At 44.4% G+C, this 19,172-nt stretch overlaps 1 protein-coding gene across 9 annotated transcripts in view; it reads right to left on the bottom strand.

Annotated features, from left to right (window-relative positions):
• ZNF462 (zinc finger protein 462) overlaps positions 1-17,103 on the bottom strand; it is a 136,319-nt gene extending 119,216 nt beyond the window's left edge. For 7 of the 9 annotated variants that reach the window (XR_004681248.1, XM_035016145.1, XM_035016142.1 and 4 more), the window contains exon 1: positions 2,663-7,209. The gene's annotated coding sequence lies outside the window, so the exon portion shown is untranslated. Of the gene's footprint in view, positions 1-2,662; positions 7,210-13,670; positions 13,932-16,781 lie in introns of those variants that run through there. The other 2 variants (XM_035016140.1, XM_035016137.1) reach the window with 2 other exon arrangements.
• Positions 17,104-19,172: the final 2,069 nt, after the last annotated feature.

Raw genomic sequence — 19,172 nt, forward strand, 5'->3', positions numbered from 1 at the left:
AACCACTCAAACATTCTTCATTTCTGCCCCGGCCACCACCAACCACCACGCTGTCACCACGGAGGCCACCAATAAATGTTCTTCTGACTTGGAGCAAACAAGGTTAGGTAAGTCTTGTTAGGCCCTACCACTCTACACTTTGAAATATCATCTACCCTTACAGCACTCTAAAATTAGCTTCCTTCCCCCTGAGATCTCAAAGCATCTGATATTACAGTACATTAATAAGACCAAGTACACATGGACTATCAAAATAAACATTTGCACAGAGAAGACCAAAGCAATTCTAGGCAAGGCCACCGGCCGGTTGTCGAACTAGCTCAGAGCTCTCCATATGAGTGAAGCTACAAGAGAGGTGTCCATAGCACGATTTTCATCACAATAAACTCTGCATTCTCAAAAAGACAAAATCATTTTTGCCAGAACGATGCCAAACGATAGGAACAGTAGTAACATCTTGCTTCCAAAATGCTCAAGGAAGTTCACGTTGATTAAAAATTGTTCCCCTATAACATTCTAGGGAATATATCTCTGCAAGGTTGGGATAGCCTTTGCCACCATGAAAACACACTATTCCGAGGCCACGGCGTCATCCTCAGGTAGTTTACGGATCCCTACTGAACACCCCCACACGGATGCGGAGCACCACAGGGACCACAGAGCAGAGGTTCACAATCTGGGAAACCTCCCTGTGACTGAGCAACAGCATTGAGGACCATTCATCAGTTAAGGCAGGCATGGCACAAAGTGAATCAGGCGGGACTCAAAAAATGGAGTTTAAGACCAAGGACAAAATAATTCATATCTGGCAAAGCCCTGGGAGATCTCTGCCCCAGTTTCTCTATCAGTGAGGAAGGAAGAAACTATCATTTTTCAAGTGCCCATTATGAACCAGGACCCTTACCCACATAGTATTTTGTAGTCCTTATGTCAGTTCTACAGACTCATATTATTATCTTCCTTTTATTGGGGAGGAAATCATGGGAACAGAGAGGTTAAGTGACTTATTCAAGGTCACACAGCTAGGAAGGGACAGACAAATTTCATCCTGTGCTCATGTAGTCCCAGGGAGTTTGCTCTACACACTACACAACATTTTCTTAATGAAGACCCCTGCACAAAGAACTGCACGTTCACCCAGAAATTCTGCAAAATCTGCACTCCTGATGTTTCAGCAAAAAATAAGCACCTTCTCCCAGAGAGAATATACACATAAATGTTTACATATTTATATATATATACATGTATATATTATAAACACACACACACCTATATATATAGTAACCAAGTTCCTATTGTTCAGACAGTTCAACTGCATTGAAGTTTAGCCACGGTGTGCAAATTTTAAGGGCCTTATTTTTTCATATAACTGAATATCAGAAAGGGAAAGCTGCCAAGTGACAATCTGGCCCCAATGATTCATGGTGTCACACTGACATACCCACTTCTGATACAGGTTGTTGTTTGCATTTCCTAGAAATCATTGCCTTCACGGGGGCGATAAACAGTAAACAATGTCCCCAGCAATGACATGTTCTTTTTCTACTAGAATACTCTAGTGGCAAATGTCATGAATTTGGGGGATAGGAGGGTGTGGTTAATACAAAGTTAAAAGTTCTCCCTCTGTTCCTCAGACCTTAATGACCACGTTGATAAGACAGTACCTCAAACACAGATGGACTCTTTTACACTTTAGGACTATGCCTTATAAAGTAAAGGCTCTGTTCAAATGAATCACATTAAATCTACTGAACAGGTTTCTCGTGCTGAAAAGAAAAAAAAAAATCTAGCCCATTTCGGATCTTTATGCTTCAAGATTCCTATTTGCTGATTTATTAATGTTTTACTCTTTTTTTCTTTTACTCATATCCGACCCTTAAAAACTTCAGTATTGTTCTGTAGACATCAACACTAGCTATGCAATAGGTACACGGTCACAGACAAAATAATGTTACCACCGATCTTTCTGCTAAAAATGCTGAAAGACGATGGGAACGTGGCAAGTAGGGGCAAAAGGAACCCGGGAACACTGGAAATTCACCGTTCAGTAGCTGTTTCAATTAAGATCGCTAACGCTTACCTGTGCTGGGGTCAATTTTGATAACTGTAGTTGACGTCTAGAAACGGGGTTATGAATATAATTATCATGAAGCAGCAATTGGGCAATCACAACCTAATTAAGCCCACTGACTAGATTACCTTGTTTTTCCCCTAATAATCACATAACATTTAACACTTGCTAATTTCAGGACCTATGGGTGATGTTCCTTCATTATTAACAAGCTACAGCCACTGGTCAGAGAAAGAATGGGTGAAGTACTCAAAACACTTGAGTCAACCAAGGAGTCGGGAGGAATGTCAGGGACAGCTGACATCTGTTCTTCAAAATCACGTCACTTCTCAGCACCCCTCCCCCCCGGCAAATTACTAATCAGAGGCAAAACCACAGAAGAAGATGGAATGCATGATGAGAACTTCCATGCAAGTGGAAGGAAGGATAACAATTCCGCTTTCCTGAATGCATGCCATTTTATGTGATCTCTACAATGTGCTTTTTCATATTACAGTGGGATATGCCTTTGAAGAGGCTCTTTTCTTTTGTGTTCAGTATAATGGGAGAGTCCTCCACTAGGCCTAAATACATAAGACTTTCTACAGTTACCTCCGTGGACATGCTCCAAGGGTCCCTCTGCCACCCCGCCTCTCAGGTGGAGTGTTTTCTCAAATTCAAAGTCCTCGTCCCAATTGGATGTCACTGCGCCTGCAAAGATATGTTGGCTCAATTCACCTGTGCTTTCTGCAAAGCTCCTGAGGGTAACCTGGGTAGATTTCTCCTCGTGGAAGTAAGAGGAAAATTGGGGAACCACGTTAAGAACTGGTCTCTGAGACAAGCTGGTTTGAGGGAGTATCTTAGAAGGCTGGGTGCTACTGATTAGGGTCCCAACAGATGCTACTTAAGGCTCTTAAATCAGAAATTCCACCTGGAGAACCACATGCTTTGGTATAGCTCAGCGTTATTCTCTTCCACTATGTAGTTATTTACTTCTGAGGTCGTTCCCCCCATGAAGGGCCTTTATCTAAGAAAACAAAGGTGGTGATAAGTTTGGTAGATGATACGCAGGGCAGGTTAAAAAAAAAAAAAAAGGGTGGCTGTGTGGCCTCCTCAGCACACTTTACAAACAGGACACATGCTTATCCTCCTATAAAGATTCTGGGTATGAGTCTGGTTTGGGAAGAGGAGATCACCTGAACAGATCCACAGCAAAGTTAAGATTTTAAAAACCACGACTAGTTGTTTTGAGGTTAAAGAGTCTACTCAGCAATTAATATCCCAACTGCCTGTCTTACAGTAAAGCTACTGTCCTGGGGATCTTCGGGATATTTGGACCTGCTCCATCTCCCTTAGTACAGCTTGTTACTCTATTAAGGGCATTTGTGGTCATCATGAACAGCAGCTTCCTTACTGTACTGTCATGTTTCAGGGAGAGGCAAATAAAACCCAAACATTCATCATGTCTCTATGATCTAAATATCTAAATATCTGAGGCGTGGGGGATACTAGCACCCATGCTTTGAAGAGTATCTGTGCTGTTTTCCAAAAGTGACCATTAGCGCAACTACTTTTCAAATACGTCCGTGTGGCTTTTGGAAACAGGTCTCGTGCTTACAGTAAACCAGAGCCAATACGGGACACTGAGACTTTTTAACACGAGCCCTCAGAAGGAAAAAAGTAAGACACCTTCTTTACTTAAAAAAAAAAAAAAAAGGAAAAAGTCACACAGCGTATCTTTCTGCTGTAACAGGTAGGTGTTCCTTTTTAAATATCCACATGTATAACTACAATTCTGAGCTTCGCACAGTACAGTTTAAAAATACTGATTCTCTAAATTTCCTCACACATGGTCTCTTGCTGTTTTTCACCATCCTCTATAACTCAGAAGAACAGAAACAGGGTACTCTTTAGTTAAACACACTTTGTCAAGCTATTACAGTAAGTTATATCTCTCATATCAACTAATATATTACAATTAATTTTCCATTATGCTCAAATTTCCCTTCTAGAACGCCAGGATATACTACTGGCGTAAGCAATTGGAAGAGATAAACCATCAGGATTATAAGCTATTAGCATACTAAGTACTACCCAAGGCCAGTTTCCACCAGCTGAGGGCCAGAAGGTAGTACCCCTGGGTGTGAATCCCGGCTCCCCATTTTCCAGCTCTACGACCTTGGGTGTATGACCTTACCTCCCCAAACCTCAGTTTTCTCTACCATATGAACAGTCCCTGGTTCAGATGAAATGTTAAACAAATGCTACCTAGTATTGGTAATAACTGAGTCTCTCCAGGAGGAGAAAGAGCATTTTGTGGAAGGTCTGTGTGATGTTCCTACTCTAGATGAGCTGGCAGCATTTTTTTGATGAAGCCATCATATTTATTCTCCTTATAGATGGTATTCTTACCCAGTATCCAAAGGGATGATATTCAGTTGACAGCAGAAGGGGGAGAAGTTCTGAAAGCTGAACTCTGACGTTCAGATCAAAATGGTCTCTTCCACGCAGCATCCCTCCTCAGCTAGCAACACTCAGTACCAATTACCAGTCTTCAGAGAAGACCGTATAAAACAGAAACCACTGAAGAGGAAAAGTTTCTGGGTGATAAGTACTTGTTAGTGAAATCCTTACGTAATCTCTAGCTGGCATCTATCTCTGGCCATCTTCGGGCGTTAGCCCAGTGTTCAAATTTTACCCCACAGGAAGGACCCCTAGACCAGGCCCCATCTGGGTTGAGTGACTGATACTCAATTGCTGACTAATTGGTCACAACACAGAGGGATGACGTAATTAGGGATTAGAACGGCTAACCACTCTGGGCCACAAAGGCCTTATTTTGGATTTTTAAATGCCAGGATCGGATGGACAGACTGGCCTGCGACTCCTGGCTCTAGCAAATGGCTTAATCCCAAACCGGACTCCAGGTAGCTGTCACAGTCCACTATTTTTCCCTCGGAAAGAAGCGTGTCTTTGTTCTTCCTTCATTCCTTCTAACCCCCACAGCGTAGGTAGAGAAGCTCTATGGGTAAGTGTAGAAAGGACTATCGCACTGCCTGCCCATTAATAATGCAGCGATTTTCTGAATTTTCTGCTGTGCTCTATTCTCTACTTCGTTCATTTTCCAGGAAACGCTCCACCTAGGCCTACTTAACCAGTTCCTTTAAGTGTCCATCTGTCCTCTATCAGAAAGGCCGATGTGTAGCCCTGAAGTCACATAAACGGTCTTCCAAGTTCAATTCTTTTTTTTTTTTTCTTACAGTAAGAACTGACCAAAGACTGTGGGTCTGAGCACTGGTCTTCATTTCTCACGTGCAATAGGTTCCAAATTACCAGGGCTTTTCCCACTTGCTTTATTGTTTTCTTTAAAGGAACGCCCTTCTTCTTCCTGTAGGCTCTTCCCAGTGGATAGACCTCTTTTACTTGGGACTTGCCAATCATTCCCCTGCCTCTCTTCTGCTTTCCCTTCTCCCATCCAAAGCCGTCTCTCCTTCCCAGCAAATTTCCACCACATAATTATGGCAATGCTTTAGCCTACTTTTCTGTTAGCTTAACAACCCTGTCTATTTCCTACTTGTGCTGATGCTACTGTTTGCTTTTCTGACGGGCTAATCCGTGTATCCTTTCAAGGCCTAACTTCCCCTACCATGATAGCAGCTGGAGCTCTAATTCACAGGTGCCTTCCAAAGCTTTTCATTAGCAATAGAAATGAGATGGTTTAGAAACCCATTTCTTAATCTGCAGGTGAGTATGGGAACCTTTGTGCAGCAAACATCTTTCAAGTATCCCATATTGTGCCACCGCACAATTATTTTCTGAGTAATAAGTACAATGTTATAGGCACATTTATAGTGTCAAAAGGGAGAATGTTCCCTCAGAGGAAATCAGTGCCCCCCCCCCCCCCCCCCCCCCCGCAAGCCTCTGGCATTTCCCAGCTCAAGAGAGAAGCGAGTACTCAGCTGACGTGAGCAAAACTGAATAATGGCAACTTTACCTTCCTAAATCTGAACAGGGAAGAGAGAAACTCCAAAATTTGAAGGCCTTAGCTCCTGTTCTGGTTCAACTGGCCAGATGAGGGCTTAGGGAGCGAGGTTGGCCTTCCCCAGCTGGGCTCTGGGGCAGATAAGCCTCTCCACAAATCCCGGGCTTAATTACTTCTGACACAGTTGTCTCGTCTGGGCCTCCAGCTCCTTTTGTGCTCTAGCCAATCTGAATCCAAAGGTAAGTCTTTGCTTACTCATCTTGGACAAATGCTTAATTTCCTACGAAGCGATCCTAAAACATTTTAATCAGGATCTACTGGTCCCTGGTAGAATTTTCCCCATCTTTCCTTGCGTGGTCTTTGTTAAAAGTCTAGTTAGTTGAAAGCCTGGCAAATCCTTCCCTGAATTAAGCCGTCTTCATCTTCAAGGATTTCTTTTTTGAACAAGTAAGTGCCTCCCAACCTTCCCTTCACCCCCAAGAGCAGTACTGTGTTCTCTGAATGAAGTTGGGGCTAAGATGTGGATAGGCACAGCAGAAGTATTTTATTAATATCCAGAAGCAACATGCAGGCAACTGAACAAGCAAACACATGAAAGCAAGGAAATCAATATCAAAATACCCATGACCTGGCACAAAAAGAAACCTTTCCTCCAAGAATAACTCATGAAAAAATGTCTCCAGCTAGGAATCAGGCAAGAACGCTTTGAAGACTCCCCGTAATCTGCTCAACCAGGATTAAAAGACAATGCATTTGCAGGTGACCATACTCATACCCTCTCCTACCCCATTCACTCTCCCTACCTTACCTCTGGTCTTTCCAAGGCCTGAAAAAACCAACCTGGAGTCGAAGCCGCACTTCCAAAGGCTAAAAAGCTTACGTATGCTTCAACCGATAAGGGCAGGAGCCCTTAGAAAGTAGTCAAATTTGAGGATAGTATTTCTAAGCAGAAAATGTAAGTCCAAAGCACTTCCGATTGACTTTCTATTTATCAGTGCGTGCAGTTCTCCAGAGACAAAGTTCAAGGGGACAAAAGATTCAAAAGAGCTTCCTAGTAAACTGCAAATACAATCTAAATTCATAAAAATCCATTTTCCCTCCCTTGGAAACTTCTATTCCCAGGTCTTCTAAATCCAGGAGACAGTTCAATTTGGGATCATCTTCTCTCCAATGCCCCCACCCCCCAACCCCAACTTTTTTTTTTTCTTCCTTTAGTACTGGCATGCAAACCATGCTGTTTTAACTTCTTTCCTGTTCTCCCAGTTCTTCTGGAACATTTTATTTTCGACAGTCAACTCATTTGGAGGAGTGCCACACTGAGGTTCAACTGTTTATAGCGTTAACTGTGTTTCTGCCAGAAGTCCACATCCAGCACTACCTTCTCCAGACTGCCTCCTGGATTAAGAATTTATGCTTTAGTTTGGAAGAAGCTTAGAAAATGTGGAAACTTCCAAACATCACTCTTCTTTTTATACAAAATGACTTTCGCTTGTCCAAGAGGAATCCGACATGGAACCCACTGCACCCTTCCCAAAGTACTGTCCTATCTCTCTAGCTCTCTCTGGTTAAATGTTCCCCGTGTTGTTAAAAACCTGCTTCAGGGATGACTTCATGACTTCATTGGGGAATGGTAAATAGCTAGCTATTGGTCTGCAAGAGAGAATCAGGCTCCAAGAAGAAATATGGAGGGCACATTTTCGGATGAGTCTGGAATACTGGAAAATCACCAGTAATTGTTTTAGACTGGATTTCACTCCCTTGGCCATTCATCAGTATTACAAAATGGCATCTCTGAGAGAAGCCAATTTAAATCTGTACCATGTTGCAAAACAGATCCTCTGAGTCCAATCGTGGGCACTTTGGTAAGTTGCAAGAGACCCAGACAAACCTCCAAAGAAGGGCATTTGAAAAGGACTCCCAAGCCCTGGGTGACAGAACTATAGAAGAGAGTAGGCCAACTGAAAGAAACGCACAGTCTCAAACCCATTGGCTACAACTTGACTGAAAGGCCCATGAACAAAACTGGCCTCCGGACTGTATCACTTCTATGAATGAAACCATGCTCAGCCCCAACATGGTAAATTCAACTAACAAAAACCAATACTCCTGCCCCACTAGGGTTTGATTACAGAGTTTCTCAGAGAAGCTTGGACTCTGGAGAGGAGAGCTGGTGTTTCACAAACCCCTACAACCAGAGGCAGTGGGGTGGTGGAAAGGGCACTGGGTTGGGAGTCAGCCGACCTGAGTGCTAGGCCTGGCTTTGTTACAACTGAACCTTCTGACCTTGGGCAAGTCACTGCCTGTCTCCTTGCCAGTTTCCTCTTCAATAAAATGCCGGGGGAAGGGGAGATCTGAGGTAGATGATCTCTCCAAGGCACAAAACAAGTAGCTTCTCAATTAGAAGTTCTTCATAGTCACCATTTATGGTGTACCTATTAGTCAACTTTTAAGTGATTTTTATATTCATTTCTACTTAGGAAGTAAGATTTCTGTCCCTCACCCCAAAACTTCAGCTTAATCTTGGTGCTCCGTGGAGTTCTTCAATATTACAATAAATGCCTCTTTTCTTTTCCTTTCTTATTTTTTTTAAGCAACCTTCCCCAAACTAAGGCTTGTGCTATTAAAAGAGCTCAGAACTTCCCATTTCCTTGCTAGGGCTAAAATTAAACTGTCCATTCCTTAGGGCCCAACATAACATCTGCCAGATGTCTTGGCATATCACACAAGAGGAATTTTCTTCTACCATTATCTACTCTCCTCTGTATTTTCTCATAATCAATTAATAGGTCACCAACAACAAGCTAATGTTTCTCTCAAAGCCACCAACTTCCTAACTGTATGAACCTCAAAAGATACTTGCCCCCCCTCCACACACACACAGGCTTTTTTTTTTTTTCAGTTTGTGGGATTGTAATGATAGACCCTAGAAATATTTTCCTCCACTTCTTTTGAATTTCCTTAATTTCCACATACCAATCATCCAATCATATACTCATGTCAGATCCTTTGCAATCTGAGTTCATTATTTATATATTTCCTAATTTGTGAGTGTGGCATTGTGTAACAGCAACTTGAAACAGTCAATACAGCTTTGTCAATGCTCTGTCCCATGAGGCGGTGAGTGCTAATTCTGATAAAGGCATATAGCACAAAGAAGACGAGTAAGGTTACCTTAACCAAGAACTCACAACACCAGGAAAGAATTCAAGACAGACTAGACCCTATTAAACTCCATCATACAGAAAGCAGAACTCTTCCTGAGGCAATTTTACCATTCTTTTCTTTCAGGAAAACTGACCACAAATACTCTAAAGTCCATTAGTAGGGTTGGATTTCTTTTCTCCTACTATCTTCCAAAAGACTCATTAGAAAGAAAGAACACACACACACATACACACACACGTGTGTGTGTGTATGTGTGTGTGGGGTGTGTGTGTTTGTGTGTGTACATGTTTTTTTTCTTTCTATCTAAAAGTTGTTTCCAACTCCAAGGAGTATGGAAAAAAGTCCTCAGGGAATATGGTCAATAAATTAGATGGACATAAATCTAATATGAGAAATATTATGGAATACAAAGATCCAACAAGAATCTTTTCTATGGCAATGTGCCTCATAGCTCACATGTATTTCTCCAGAATGTGATATATTAGAGCTAAGGAAAAAAATTTGCATAACGAGCCTCATCAACTTGATGTCTCAAAAACAACAACAAAAAAATCTCTGAGCCTTGGTATCAAATGAAAAGGTTCAATTTGACACTCTTTGTATTTCTCTCATAGCACTTTACCCAAAATACGTGTCCCATGTCTAATGTGTACGTTTGGAAAAATGCAAGAAACCACATCTTTAATATTAGGTGCTTCCCATGTTGATGAAGGGCATCAGAGATGAATATGTTTCTTAGGTAACCAGTAGAACATATTCTCAAACTCCAAAATGCCTCTTAGATACCTAATTTTTTCCCTCCAGGAAAGCTCAACTCTAAGACTGTCTATAAAGACACCAAAACATTTGGTCACAAAGTAAAAAATGTGGTGAGTCAAACTGCTGGACCAGCAACCAGTTTGTCAGATTTTTTTCCCCCCCGCTGAAATAAGTAATTAACCGGTTGTCCTGGTATCAACAACAACAACAAAGATATGGAAGTTTGCTTCAAGATCAACCTATAATGTATTTGTTTACATACACAAATATGGTTAATTAGATGCAAAATTACCTGGTAATTACTTTCCCAAATAACTCTTTTTATTCCATTGCATTTGAACTTCTGAGTTTGAACAAGTAGCATCCATACACGCATTAGCAAATTTTGTAAGTATTAACACTGACAACATTCCACTTAAGAGCAAAAGTAATGGTATCAAAAGATAACATTCAAAACTGAATTATAAAAGAAGTAAGATTTTTCAAGTGCTCCTGGGGAAGCCCAGGTTTTTAATAAAGAAGCAGAGACCTGAAGAGGAGTATTTTTAAATGAGCACACACATCAACTGAAAATCTTGAAAACCATACATCTTCGTCTGCAAAAACAGGGTTTTACTTCATTGACCATGGACAATTACCAGCTAAAGAACCATGTATTTCTCCTTTCCTTTCACACTCCTCAGAAGAACAATAACCCTCAATTAATGACACAACAGTTTGGTTTGAAAAATGTGATGTTGTCATATACAGCATTGGGCATTTACTGAATGACAATGCTACAAACTACTCAACAGAATATAATTACATCTGGAATCTAAAACCACTTCAATATGCACACTAATACTGTAGACATAGGAACTTTACACACACACACACAAATCTGACACACAATGAGAAAGCAGAGCAAGAAAAAAGCTGGTGTAAGTCGCTCACCAATGTGTTCCTTATTTCTGTTGAAGCTGGTACCTTTCTATGTCTCTCCTTAGTTGAAAACAAGGTCCAGTCAGCCTCCTTACAATATATTAATTGGTTCTGAATCTCCTCCAAGTTTTCATTCCATCGTGGAGGCTTCCTCACCTATCTTATCAATAGTCCACCTAAAATTCTTCCAACATCTTCCCTCACCCTCAAGATGGCTACCTTACCTAATGGTAAAGCAACATCTTCATGGGTGGCTTTTATAAATTCCTCAAGCATTTCAGGATTTTGTTCTTTACCTGGATCAATTACATACATTCTCTAGAACTAATCTGTGAAGAACTCCAATCAATGTGTGTGGACTGGGGTAGTATTGGGTCCTTCCTTCAAATCATCCTTACAAAATGTCTTCCTGTAGGACTACTACATTCTTCCCAATTAAAAAGGTGAAGATACCTGGACATAAGGTTTTCTCCACAGACATAATCTTTTAAAAATTTGTTTCCATAGTGACATTGTTAAGAAGACATCTGATATTTCTGAAGACTTACAGTACTTGAGAACACAGAGAAAAAGAGCAGAATGAAAGGGAAGAGGGAAAACAAAGGAACTAAAAGAAGGCCTTATACACAAATGGAACAACCTGAAGAGAAATGTGGACTCTGGAGAAACTGGGGTCAGTCAGTCTTAGAGTTCCTCTGAGATCTTGCAGGGTTTGTTGTTGTTGTTGTTGTTGTTGTTGTTTTCCCTTTTTGCAGAAATCAGCCCAAACCAGACAATAAAGTCTTGCCATGCATCAAATCATGATGATAACCAAGCCCCAGAACTCCAAAATCTCAGCTTTAGGGCCATCACCATCTTCACAATGAGGAAATAACAATTCCTGGTGACTTTCAGGAGACCTGGAGCAGCTTAAAAGTTGGGTGAGGACCTCGGTGGAAAACGTTTAAGGTTTTGCCTTGCCTTTCCTGAAGGAGGTCAAAACCCTTCAGGTCCACTCAAAAGAAGAAAAAAAAAATTTCCAAAGTTTACTTTAAAATGGAAACAAATGCCTCAATAACTTGTGAAAGCACTCCTTTGGTGGGAGAAAAATCTGAGCAGCCCTTACAAGTCCCTCATTTCCTTGCATAATGAATAGATGGTGAGGAACCACCACAAGATTTCACCCTGGAAAAGAAGGAGTAGGCAGGCAAGCCTCCTCCTCCAGCATCACCAACAGAGCTTCAAAATGGAGACATCCATAATTTTATAAACACTTCTCATCTCAGCTTTGTCTCCTGGAAACCCGCTCTCCTCCATTTTCTGGTGGAGTTACAACATGACACGGCTTACCTGACTCAGTTCCCAGCTCTCAACCAAACTAGTCACTTCCTCCAAAAACCTGCAAGCCACCTCCAGAAACAAAACCAAAGCAAACCAAACAACCAACACAGACACTCAGACACAACCCCCGGGAGCCCTGGGAGAAAGCCCCAACTGGTTGGTCTTTTCCCATCCCAGACGCGTGCTGAAAAATAAAACTTTTTTTTTTCCCCTTTGGGTAGAGGAGGAATATAAAAGGAACTCCAGGCAGCCTCCCTCCCTCTCTGTAGGTTAGAAGCTACAATGAAAAGAAAATGAGGGTTCCTTCAGGAATGGTGAAAAGCCTGGAGAATGAACGTGAGAAGGAGCTTTGTGTTTTGGAGTCTGGACTGGAACCAAAGCAGACAGCTTGCAAATGGAGGACAGGGAGATAAAGAAAGGGAAAGAGAGGGGCTGCTCCAATGGGGGGCGGCTGCGGCTTCCCCGCGTGCCTGGAAGGAGGGCAGACCCCTGGGACCTGCACCAGGAGTGAGGCGACCCCCAGGCCCCTGCCTTCTTTTCTCCCGTCCTCAGAGAGCCAAGCGTGTGTAATGGCTTCTCCTCTCCAGAAACCGTTGTCCTCCTCCACCAGACGCTTCTGAACCCCCAGCCTGGAGACAGCTCCTCAGCTGCTCCTGAACCTGCGCCCCCCACCCGGCCCGCACCCCCCGCTCCTCGCCTCTCTCCTCACCAGCAGCACCAGCAACACCAGCAGCGGCAGCAGCCACCCCCCGACACATCCCGACCCCGCATCCCAACTTCGGGGAGAGAGAGAGAGCCAAATACCTGAGGAAGAGGGGGGTGCCAATCCGCACGGCTTTGCCATCGGGCTGGGGACAGGCAGACAGAGAGGGGGAAAGGAAGGAGAGGGACAGAGAAAGAAAGAGGTCAACCCGCTCAGGTCGGGGCGGCTCGGAGCGCTCGCTCCCTCTGGCTCTCGGCTCAGGTCCCCTCGCCTCCCGCCCTCCGCCCCCCTCTCTGTCCCTACTCCTGTCCCCACACTCGGAGCATCCGTCCTAAGCCTCCAGCTCTCTTCTCACTCATCTTTCATTTTCTCTTCTCTCCATAGAACTACACGAAATTAATTAAGCCACAGCGCTCCGCTCCCCCCAGCAGAAGGAGCAGCCAGCAGGAAAAGCACAGCCACCTCCACTGCCACCACCACCACCTTCTCCTCCTCCTCTTCCTCCCTCGCTTCTCCTCCTCCTCCTCTTCCTCCTCCCCCTCCTGCTCTCCCTCCTCCCCCTCCTCCTCCTCCTCCTCCTCCTCCTCCTCTTCTCTCTCGCTTCTTCTCCTCTTCCAACAGCCAGTCCATGCAGGGGACTTCCTCTCCTCCCGGCTCCACCAACCCTCCTTGGCCGAATGAATGAGCGCGTTTGTGCCTCCACCGCCCCGCGCTCTCCTCCCCGGAGCACTCGGACCACCTCGAGGTGGTGGTTAATTGCAGTAACTTACAGAAGAAGCGTCCCGGCGCCGGGAGGTGTTTCGGGTTCTCCAGCCCCACCGCCTCCTTATCCTCTTTCTCTTTCTCCTCTTCCTGCTCGGGTTATTGTTGTGGAAGTTGTTTGGGAGTCTCATGTGCTTCTGCCGGGTCTCAGCAATGGAGGATCGCCATCTTCCCTGCCTTCCTCGGCTCCTCAGACTCGCTGCAGCTGCAGATGACCTGAGATATCCGTCTCTCTCTCTCCCTCTCCCTCTCTCTCCCTCCCTCCCTCTCCCTCTCACTCTCTCTCTCCCCTCTCTCTCCTCTTCTCTCTCCTCTCCTCCCTCTCCCTCGCGCGCTCTCTCTCTCCCTCCCTCTGTGTCTCTCTCTGAATAATGAGCAACCAGAGGGAGAGAGAAAGCAAGACAGAAAGAGAGAAGGAAGACAATCTTCTCCTGCCACACAAAACGCCGGAGCACCAGGGGGTGCGCGAAGCCTTTCTAATAACAACAACAACGTGCAGGAGACAGGAAGAAAAAAGAAAGAAAGAAAGAAATGAGAAAAGGGCTGGGGGGGGGGAAGGGGAGAATTATCCAAGAGCTGAAGAAGAGCAGAAGGAGAAGCTGGAGGAGATGCTGAGGCTGCGGCTGCTGTCCCCCCTCCCCCCGGCTGAACCCCAGAAGGAGGCAAGGTGGTTGCAAAGTTAAGGCTGGGACATTGTCTTTGTCACTCTGAGCAACACAGAGCCAGGCCAGTGAGATGCACGAGGAGGAGGTGGCGGTGGCGGAGGAGGAGGTGGTGGTGGTGGTGGTGGTGGAGGAGGAGGAGGAGGAAGAGGAGGAGAAGGAGGCAAAGGAGGAGGAGAAGGGGAAGAGGGAGATGAGATGAATAAAGACCTGCGGAGAAGGCGGTGCGAGGAGCGCGGCGGCCGGGCTGAGGCGTGCGCGCTCGCGTCCCGGAGGCGCCCGGCCGCCTCGGCCGGCAGAGGAAGCCCCCAGTGAGGACCCTGCCCCGCGGCTCATAGCTCTCCCACCATCAGCCCAGCCCGAGGCGCCGAGCCCCGGCCCCAGAGAGTCCCTCACACGCATCCATCTAGAGGCCAATCTTTGCAAAGAACATACATGGGGAACTAGAGGTTGCAAGTCTAAACCCAGATCAACCACGTGGGGCTTTTTAATCCCTTTCCAGCTTGCGGTGTGAGTATCTCCAGTGAAAAGCTCAAATTGTCCATTACTGGCACGTATTTTGAAGTCTTCTCCCCCGAAATAAAGGCTCATTGTGAATTTTATTTCTTTTCTGATATGGAAACGGGGGTTGGGGGGAGGGAAGGAACCCATCATTCCGAGCTTCGGAACAACCACTTTATTTTCCTAACTTGTGAAATGTTTTGACGGAGCACCAAAAGGGGAAAAAAAAAAAAAAAAGCCTACTTAAATAACTTTACACCTCCAGCCCCGCGTTGTTTGCACTTTCTGGCTGATCATCTAAAGTCTCGGAAAGTAACAATCAGCGCTTCTAATGATAAGGTGTCATGGTGTTGAAGACAAGAGAACCAAGATGAGGCTTTCACACCTTGAATTTTTATTTAGTGTAATTTCCCCCCAAATGGTTCTGAACTATCTCTTTTGCAAAGGAATGGGTTCCCCCCTCACCCCTCACCAGGTCGAATGTCTCCTAAGGCTTTAATTTGATGGGGGGGGGGGGAATGCCTACACTATAAAAAAGAAAAATCAATACAGCAAGTCAGGAGCAATTGGAGTTCAAGGGCACGGGCTGGTTGTATCATTTCTATTTCTCGCATCCTCGAGTTGGACATCACCAGCATCGGGAGAGAGAAACACAGCGCGCGGGGCAAAGACCTTAATTAAAGTTTCTTTTGTCCGCGTCTGAATTGGGGGATGTTGCTGGATTCCTTTGCATTGGGGGGCGCGCATCCGGTGGAGAAGGCGCGGTGTAGAAGATCCAGATCAGATCGTCCTCTTTAATACTCCCCCCCCCCCCCAAACAACAGTCCGGGAAGATATACCCATAAACCCATACAATAAAGGGGAGGAGGAGACGCGCGCGGAGTTGGTTCCCATCGGATAGCGGGCTTTCATAAACAGATCCGAATCCTCATTTTCCAAGATTTTTCCCAATCGTTTATTCCGGGGCAGAATCTATCACCGAGAGGCACGATTTCACCCCCTTGCAGTCAACACTTCCTGCCCTTTTCTCCTCCCACTCACATTGAAAAGCTTGGGAGCCCTAAAAGGGTGTTGATGGCGGGGGTGATAAATAAATAAATAAATGACACTCTACGCGTGCGGTGGGGAAGGGGGGGGGAGGGCGAGGAGAGGGAAGAGAAAAAGTAGGGAGAGGAGAACAAGGAGGAGAAAGCACAGAGGCGAAAGGGAGACGGGAGTCAAAGAAAGAGAAGAGAAAGAAGAAAGGAGAGAGGAGGACGGTAAGGCTTGCTCACAAGTGAAATGCCCCTGGCTTTGTGCAGAACTGGGAGAACTCCCCCTTCCAGGTGCCCGGAGGGACCGGGGGAAGTCCTCCTGCCCCGAGCTCCTCCCCCGGGACCCCAGGGGTGTCTGAGCGCCGGCTGCCGCTCCCCCACAAAATTCCTCGTGGCAACGAGAGGAAGCGCGCCAGGTCTCCGCCGTCCCTTCAGTGCCCCAGCTGATAATTTACCTCTTTGTCTTTAATAAAAAGCTGACTTTCTCTGTCAAGCCCTGCACCGGGAAAATAACAACCGTATTTCAGGTTGAAAGCCCCTATTACCGCTGGGTTTTGGAGGCTGTGATAAAAATCTTCCTCGACGTGAAGGTACCTTCTGGGTTGGCTTGGGTCGGAAGTCCTAAGATGGGGGCCGCCCTTCCCCGGGGGCAGGGTCGCACGGAACCAGGCGGTGGGGAGGGAGGAGGAAGCGCCGAGGTCAGAGGAAACCCAAGGCTCCTGGGGCACCAAAGGGCTGCCCGCAGTCGGGGAATGAGCCCTGGGAGGAGCCTTTTGCGAGAATGCGAGCGCGCCCCAACACGCCTCAGACCTCATAAACCCACTTGGCAAAGACCCGGGAAGCGGCTGGCCGACCGACTGCGGCGAACTCGAGAAATTAACCTGCGCTACAATTAAACGGGCTGCCGCCCTTTCAGACTCACCTCCAGCGACCGAAACAGAGAGCTCCCGAACCGGCCGCGGGGGGACCTGGCTCCTCCCTCCCGTCCCAGGAGAAGAGGACAAAAAGGAGAGATGGACTTGGAGGTGGCCCCGCCCTTCAAACGCTCCAATCCTTGGAAACTAAACCTCCTCTCCAAGCCTCCACGTCTAGAAGGGACAAAGGGAGCGAGGAGATCCAGAGACCGATGGGTGGCTTTCGGGCTTCTCATGTGGGTGCTTTGGGGGAATGGTAAAATGGCTTAAGTTTCCATTCCAAATACAGGACAGTCTTTAGAAGACCATCTTCTGGTTGAGCAGCGAATTGACCTCCCCAAGCCGTGAAGCGAACTATTCCAAAACTCCCGCAAAGCCCTGCTTTTTGAATGGAGGAAGGATAAATTTTCAAATAATGATGCCATTCACAATTTTTTCGACTTTTTTTGGAGTCACAAGTGCCGTAACTCTCCAACTAAAATAACAAAGAAATTTAACATGGTTGGGGATTAGGCTTTTTGTTTGATTGTTTTTATTGGGGGCAGTTTTCTTTCAAATGATAGTAAAGCAACCGGATAAATAAAAGCTGGGTCAGTCAAGGAAAGCCCTGTGGCTGAAGGTTTTAGTGAAAACCTTGATAAAGTTGGCACTTAAGTAACTGTAATTATGCATTGCCATTAGCGGACAATTAAGATAACAGGAGAAAGTTCGCACCTCCTGCTATGTCATTCCTTAAGAATATTCACAAGGATAACACAAGCCTAGTTGGTGGGGTATCTTCTCCCCAGGAAGGTTAATTTCTAAATTTTTTGCATTAAAGATGGAAAAGCTTAGGTTTTGTACACAGCCAACAATGTGAGGGAAGTCTCATGGGGACATGTTGACTGCATGAAATTTGCCTTTTGTTGCTGTGTCCCATGCCATTATGCCCCGGGGTCATATGGGATTTCAAGACTTTATTAATGTTCATAAGGAAATATGAACATGTTGGAAGTCTGGACTTTCTTCTCCCTTATCATGGGTGACTGGCATGCAGGCTCTTCATAAAGGGAAATTATGGCTCATCAAAAGAGTGACTTTATGAGCATTAACAGAATAATAAATCTTGGAATTTTAGTTCAAGAAACAGTGGAGTCCTATAATCAGAGTGACCCATGGAAATGTGCCCACCTCCAGCAGGATAGGGGTAGCCTATAAATCATTTGGGGTTTTAAAGGTTTAGGAAAGGAAGGCACTCAGATCTCTCAAACAAAATTGTTTATGGGAAGAAAAGGGCCTTCTGTTACCTGCAGGAAGGAATCATGGAAAGAAGAGTTGGTCCAGAGGCTACATTAAAAAGACAGAATTCCAACTGAAACAAGAGTTATTCACTCCTGTTCTTATTCTGTCATTGTTATGATATTTACATTATATCATATAAAAAAGGAAAAGTCCTTACTGAAAACTATACAAAAAAAACCTCAAAAAATTCCAGTTTATAACCCCACTTTCTAAATTCCAGCTGGAAAACAGTTCATGCTGAGGATTTTAGCAAAACAAAGAGCAAATGAATTGAGTATAGCTTTTTCAGAAGTCTCAATTATTCCATCTTTAAACATTTGACCATATTGTGATAGGCCTCTTGAACTTGGTATTTTCCTGCCTATGTAAAACTCCTTTTCTGTGCAGTTCAATATAGTCTTTTACTATTTGAATTTCTGATTTTCAAAGGGTTATTCTAAATCCTTGAGATCTTTTACTGTCGTTGGAAATTACTTCGTCTTTAAAAAGTTTTTTTTTAAACTTCAAATTCAGTAATTATGGATCCACCAAATATCCAAAAAGTTAAGTCACTAACACCTTCTTTCTGAGCCCTTACAGAAAAATCAATATATTCTCATAAACCCATATCCAAATATGTATAACTAGTTGACTAGTGTCCATGCCTAGGGAGGAGTGATGAAAAGGAGACAAAGGTGGATAATTCATGATTCTGAACAGCTCTCAAAGGAAGAGAAATTGCAATAACTTATATTAATCTTACTCTGTATGAATATTTGTATATATACCTTTGGATACCAGAGAGGATGTTTCAATAGCAATGTTCTAAAATTCCAAAAAGGAAAAAATGTCTTTTTCCCATAAGTACAAGTTAAACTTACAGTTCTATCAAACTAGTTACCGTAATATGGAACATTCATATGTAATATCATTCAATCGTTGAATATCTGTTTAGCAGCTACAAAGTGCCACACTCAAAGCTGAATATTAGGGATGCAACGATGAATAGGAGACAATAGGTTAGAGTCTCAATGCATGATCTACTTGTTGAACCACTAGCTTTGAAATCACATTACTTGGTTATAGAACTTTGTTTTGTTTTTTGTTTTTGTTTTTTTTTACTTTCTCAAAAGCACTAC

Source organism: Mirounga leonina, unplaced genomic scaffold (assembly GCF_011800145.1).
Source record: "Mirounga leonina isolate KUSES-001 unplaced genomic scaffold, KU_Mleo_1.0 Mir_170, whole genome shotgun sequence".
Lineage (NCBI taxonomy): Eukaryota > Metazoa > Chordata > Mammalia > Carnivora > Phocidae > Mirounga > Mirounga leonina.